Consider the following 7,512-nt stretch of genomic DNA (forward strand, 5'->3'; position numbering starts at 1 on the left):
CGTGGCTTGGGAGTGGCCTCCTAGGGCAGCGAAGCAAGTGCATTCTGGGAGTTGTTGTCTTTCATCCACATAAGCCAAAAATACATTTTCTGGCTTTTCTCAGTCTAGAAAGCTCCAAATTAAAAAAATTCTTCACATTTCTTCTACATAAATGACCTATTTTAAATAAACATTCATCTTTCCAGAGGTGAAGTATCCCGTTAAACATTTTTACCTCCCTCAAAGAACAGTGGTGGACACTGGATTGGAGAGTGATGTTTCTACAGGCTCCGAAGCCCGGCCAAGCGCCAGGAAAAGCTCCAAAAACAAGTCACCTTACACCAACAGCACCATACGAATTAAAACGGGAACGAAAATTTGTAACCAAATGGAAAGATGAATTTGACTGGGTTATTTATGAAGACGGAGTAATGTTCTGTGGCGTCTGTCAGGGGCAACCCAACCTGGCTGACAAGTAAGTGACGTTAGCTAGCTAGCGTCGGCAGCCATGTACTGTAAACAAGCATTAACAGCATTTGTATTGGTTAAATGTACAGTTAAATATTAGCTAATGTTCAGATGTAAAGTAGCTACACGTTTTAAAGTATCCCTTGGTAAATCAGCCTCTGCCGGGTAGAAAGTGGCAAAATCCATTGTTATGTCTACAATTATAAAATTCTAAATCTTTACCCGGACAAATGACTTTTGTGCATAGACAAGTGAAAGATAAATTTACTTGTCCGAAGGTCAAGTGCCTCAAAAAGTTAATCGTCAAGCCCTGATATATATATATATAAATATATATATAATAGCACATGACAATCTGCAATTGTGAATGCTAAAGAATTAGCCAAACAATCACAACAATCAGCAATCAATCAATCTGACAATTTTAGAAAGGACAATCTGCAACAGTAAATACTAAACATGATGACAAAAAATAAAGTATAATAAAAATAAGTTGTCTATCTATCTATCTATCTATCTATCTATCTATCTATCTATCTATCTATCTATCTATCTATCTATCTATCTATCTATCTATCTGTCTATCTATCTATCTATCTATCTATCTATCTATCTATCTATCTATCTATCTATCTATCTATCTATCTTTGCCCACCACCAGCCCTTTAACTTGGAAGGACTATCTATGATCTATCTATCTATCTATGATCTATCTTGTCTGTCTGTCTGTAAATATTGTAGCCTAGCGTATAACAATCTGCAATTGTGAGTGGAAACATTTTAATAAAACAAATTATTAAAACAAGAGAAATTATCAAGACGAATATATAAGAAAAAACATCCTGCAATTATAAAAGCTAAACAACATAATTTACCAATAAAGCTATTATCTGCAGTATATCTAGGCTATATAAAACGGTTAGTTCCAGTCCTTGGTTCAGATTAGTGTATTTTTCAGGATAAAACACGGCAATGATCGCTTCACACAACGGTTCTATGCATAGACATAATACATTTATATTTTTTATGTATATGGTTCTTCTATGTATCACTACACAACACCCCTAGCAACCACTCTTAGCAACGTAAACATATAGTCTCATTTATATTGTTCATTTAAGCTTAAATAGTAGAGTATTGTGAGAGATTGAGTAAGCGAGAGTAACATTAACGTTACCTGCATTTACAGTAGATATAGCATTTTCCTTCAGTTCAGTCGTATATTCCTAATAAAAATCAGATTGAATGTCCGCTGCAATATATTGAACTTTTAACAGTTAAGGGGTTTCCCGTGCCCCGACACGCTAACGTTAGTCATTTGCGTCTTGCTTTTCCGTGTTCACTACTGACAGACTGTCTCATAAAGACAGTCTTTGCCGCCATCTAACGGCGAAATAATGTAAATATAGTTTTGCCTACCTTTGATGTCTCGCGATGCAGCAGATTCACTTCTCTACATGACTGAGTGCTTATGACGTCACAACGGCGCCGTCACAGCGCCAGATTTCCTGAGGATGGAAATAGTTATTTCTTTAAAGTCAAGAATTTATGTTCTAGTTGTTGCTTCAAACAATTAGATTAACCTTTTTCTTTCTTTCTTTCTTTCTTTTTATCACGTGTGAATGTTTTAAATTACTTTTATATAGAGATTTTGATTTACCCTGCCAGCTCTAGACTTTCAATCTAAAACTATGAAAATTCATTTTAAAACTATGATATACCGAAAATATATAAACATATAACATTTTAATAGCCTATTTATCAAGTGAAATAATCTTATTAAACAAGCCTATTTATTTTTAATTTTTTCAGTTACAAAAAAGCCAACAAAATGAAATGAGGTGAACATAAAAAGCAGGTCAATTTCACATATACAATATTTTTATTCTGCTGTTTTTTATCTATGATGCAATTTTTGTCAAATTATGCACAAATAAAAAGATAATTTGTTAGTAGTTAATATAAAATATTATTTGTTTGTATTCATTCATCATCATCATCAATTCCAACACTGAATATATTATCAAAAATAATACATAGCCCATTATTTTTTAGTTGGCCCATTGACTTCAATTTTAAAATATGTTTGCTCAACTACTTTCAAAGTTCATTCAACCGAGATATTTTATTTAGTCCAACATTTAGAAATCTAGTGTGAAGATTCTGTCAATTACAAATAACAAAAAAAGGTTACTGTTTATTAATTTATTTGTTATATGATAATAGGAATAGCAATTTTATACTGACGCTGCTAATATAAAATACTTATTTTAACTTGCCTATTTATGCCCACCACGACCCCCTTCACTTGGAAGGACTATCTATCTATCTATCTATCTATCTATCTATCTATCTATCTATCTATCATAAGCTGTCTGTCTATCTATGCCCACCACCAGCCCCTTCACTTGGAAGGACTCTATCTATCTACACCTGCGTGAGCACTTGTCTCAACAGACTAACCGCAAGGCAGTGGGGCTATTTGCCCATAGCTGGGACAGTGGTTGACGGGCGCCAGGGCGTTTCCACGCAGTGGTGGGCCTGTGCACCGCGTCTCTGGGGCCCACTGCTGCTCCGAGATCACCTGTAGTTTAGCCTGGGACCGTATGGTACCCAGTTTCCGTGTGTGGCCCCGAGGAGATCCTACAGGAGTCTTGGTGGTGGAGAGGCTCTGTACTCGGCTCCTCTTTTCACCCTCTATCAAGAAGGCTAGCCAGCGGCAACAGCTCCTACTATTGCACTAGACGCTTCACACACACCCTGTATTGTAAACACACACACACAAAAGCATAGCATAACAACAATCAGCAATCAATCAATCTGACCATTTTAGAAATGACAATCTGCAACTGTAAATACTAAACAGGATGGAAAAAAAAATAAAGTAAAACAAATATAAGCTGTCTGTCTATAATAAGCTATCTATCTATCTATCTATGTATGTTTCTATATAGATGTTTCTAACTCTTCCTTACCTATCTATCACTAATCGAGGTTCAACAGGCACATCTTTATCTACATCCTTCCAATCACACTCCCTCAAAAAGGTATAAGCCCAAATTAAAATTCATATCTGTGGATTTAGAAGTCTGTTTAGACATATCTGTGGATTTAGAAGTCTGTTTAGACATAATGTGCACGTGTCACTGCACATACTGAGAAAACATCAGGAAAAGACTGAGACAGCCCATCAAAGCTCTCACTTGACATATGCACTTCAGTAACTTGAGGGCTAGGTATGACTTTGACTCTAGCCAAATCGTTGCCCAAAATGAAGGAAGCCCCTTCAATTGGCAAAGAAGTTCGTACACCTACTATTACCTGACCAGAGACCAAGGGTGACTTTATCACAATGTGATGTAGAGGGACAATGGTACAACCCATTTCAACCCCTCTTACCAACACTTGAGCTCCTGTATCAGTCTGGTCAGACAGAGGTAAGACCCCCTCAAGAAGTAACGATTGCGCAGCTCCCGCGTCCCTGAGAATACAAACCGGAACACAACCGTCCTGCCCTGATAAAGACACGACTCCAGTTGTAAGAAAAGGAGTATAATCGGTGGAACTATTACTACTTTCCAAGTTTTCACACATCAGAGAATGGCGCTCAAAACACTCATCACTTGTCAAAAATGGAAATTGGCAAGCAGTAGTTAACCCAACTGGCTTGGAAGATTTTGCTTTCTTATTGAGAACAAAGCACTCAGATATCTTATGCCCTGACTTTTGCAATAAAAACAATAATATTTGCCCTAGCAGGAATTGCATCATGCTTACTGGGAGAGGTTGAAAGTGAAACAGAACCTCAAAATAATCAAAAACTTGCTCTACCCTTTGAGAAGACACGGAGGGAACCACAAAAGGTGAAACGCTATATATATATATATATATATATATATATATATACAGGGCTCGACATTAAGGCTTGTCCGGGACAAGTGGATTTTTTTTGTAGGACAAGTGGAAGAGAAAATTGGTTGTCCCACTGGACAAGTTAAATAAATAAAAAATAAAAAAAGCCATGTTACTTCACATTATGTGCCACTCATTACGTCTATTTTACATATTTAATTTTACCGATTTGAAACGAACACTTTTTTTCCCCACAATCCGTCGAACCAGCGTCCAACTCAGAATGCTTTGATTGGCCAATCAGGAGTCGGTCCAAGTTTAAAGGGATACTTCAGGATTTAGCATTAAGCTTTGTATTAGTAGAAAACCTGTAGTATTTTCGAATTACCATGCTTTCCACCCTCATATCCCCCTGAGAGCAGAGATTTATGTATTTTTTGTCTGGAAAAAATCCTCCGATGACGCAAAAATCGTCATTTTGCGTCATCAGAGGATTTTCTGGCCAGAGGCTAAAGACTACAGCCAGTAGGAGGAGCTGTTCCGCATGTGTTCAACCCACCCGTAGAGGGTGGATCTCACTCACAGAATGTACACAGTGTCAGCCGTCTTTCTTTGGAAGCTAAAATAGCAGGCTCTTGTTCTGTGGAGAAAGCTGAGTAGTAGGGATTACCATCCTCTTTTTCCCGGACATGTCCGGCCGTCCAAAATGTCCGCGTTTCGGCTTTTGCTTTCTGCAGTCGCCATTCATTGTTTACATGCACAGCTTTTGTTTCAATCTAACTGAATTCATTCCGATTGGTGAATCTGAATGTAGTGTTTACATGAACGCTAAACAAGTGATCGGTGTATGTGCGTTTTAACATTGCTAAGAAAATTCCCGCTCCTCGGAGACCGATGCGTCTCAGTAATGACGCCACCGGCCTCGCACCGTTCTCCCGCGCCCCTCAGCATCGTCCTGCTCGCCACAGTAAACATAATGAATGGCGACTGTAGAACGCAAAAGCCGAATCCCGGACATTTTGAGCGATCTCGAAATCCCCGGCAAACTCGTCACAGAGACTCACTAGTAGCTAATCCTTGTTGTTTTCAACTGCGCTCTGTAACCGGTAGGCGTGGCTTGGGAGTGGCCTCCTAGGGCAGCGAAGCAAGTGCATTCTGGGAGTTGTTGTCTTTCATCCACATAAGCCAAAAATACATTTTCTGGCTTTTCTCAGTCTAGAAAGCTCCAAATTAAAAAAATTCTTCACATTTCTTCTACATAAATGACCTATTTTAAATAAACATTCATCTTTCCAGAGGTGAAGTATCCCGTTAAACATTTTTACCTCCCTCAAAGAACAGTGGTGGACACTGGATTGGAGAGTGATGTTTCTACAGGCTCCGAAGCCCGGCCAAGCGCCAGGAAAAGCTCCAAAAACAAGTCACCTTACACCAACAGCACCATACGAATTAAAACGGGAACGAAAATTTGTAACCAAATGGAAAGATGAATTTGACTGGGTTATTTATGAAGACGGAGTAATGTTCTGTGGCGTCTGTCAGGGGCAACCCAACCTGGCTGACAAGTAAGTGACGTTAGCTAGCTAGCGTCGGCAGCCATGTACTGTAAACAAGCATTAACAGCATTTGTATTGGTTAAATGTACAGTTAAATATTAGCTAATGTTCAGATGTAAAGTAGCTACATGTTTTAAAGTATCCCTTGGTAAATCAGCCTCTGCCGGGTAGAAAGTGGCAAAATCCATTGTTATGTCTACAATTATAAAATTCTAAATCTTTACCCGGACAAATGACTTTTGTGCATAGACAAGTGAAAGATAAATTTACTTGTCCGAAGGTCAAGTGCCTCAAAAAGTTAATCGTCAAGCCCTGATATATATATATATAAATATATATATAATAGCACATGACAATCTGCAATTGTGAATGCTAAAGAATTAGCCAAACAATCACAACAATCAGCAATCAATCAATCTGACAATTTTAGAAAGGACAATCTGCAACAGTAAATACTAAACATGATGACAAAAAATAAAGTATAATAAAAATAAGTTGTCTATCTATCTATCTATCTATCTATCTATCTATCTATCTATCTATCTATCTATCTATCTTTCTGTCTATCTATCTATCTATCTATCTATCTATCTATCTATCTATCTATCTATCTATCTATCTATCTATCTATCTATCTATCTATCTTTGCCCACCACCAGCCCTTTAACTTGGAAGGACTATCTATGATCTATCTATCTATCTATGATCTATCTTGTCTGTCTGTCTGTAAATATTGTAGCCTAGCGTATAACAATCTGCAATTGTGAGTGGAAACATTTTAATAAAACAAATTATTAAAACAAGAGAAATTATCAAGACGAATATATAAGAAAAAACATCCTGCAATTATAAAAGCTAAACAACATAATTTACCAATAAAGCTATTATCTGCAGTATATCTAGGCTATATAAAACGGTTAGTTCCAGTCCTTGGTTCAGATTAGTGTATTTTTCAGGATAAAACACGGCAATGATCGCTTCACACAACGGTTCTATGCATAGACATAATACATTTATATTTTTTATGTATATGGTTCTTCTATGTATCACTACACAACACCCCTAGCAACCACTCTTAGCAACGTAAACATATAGTCTCATTTATATTGTTCATTTAAGCTTAAATAGTAGAGTATTGTGAGAGATTGAGTAAGCGAGAGTAACATTAACGTTACCTGCATTTACAGTAGATATAGCATTTTCCTTCAGTTCAGTCGTATATTCCTAATAAAAATCAGATTGAATGTCCGCTGCAATATATTGAACTTTTAACAGTTAAGGGGTTTCCCGTGCCCCGACACGCTAACGTTAGTCATTTGCGTCTTGCTTTTCCGTGTTCACTACTGACAGACTGTCTCATAAAGACAGTCTTTGCCGCCATCTAACGGCGAAATAATGTAAATATAGTTTTGCCTACCTTTGATGTCTCGCGATGCAGCAGATTCACTTCTCTACATGACTGAGTGCTTATGACGTCACAACGGCGCCGTCACAGCGCCAGATTTCCTGAGGATGGAAATAGTTATTTCTTTAAAGTCAAGAATTTATGTTCTAGTTGTTGCTTCAAACAATTAGATTAACCTTTTTCTTTCTTTCTTTCTTTCTTTTTATCACGTGTGAATGTTTTAAATTACTTTTATATAGAGATTTTGATTTA

Source organism: Leuciscus leuciscus (genome assembly GCF_965113295.1).
Source record: "Leuciscus leuciscus genome assembly, chromosome: 13".
Classification (NCBI taxonomy): domain Eukaryota; kingdom Metazoa; phylum Chordata; class Actinopteri; order Cypriniformes; family Leuciscidae; genus Leuciscus; species Leuciscus leuciscus.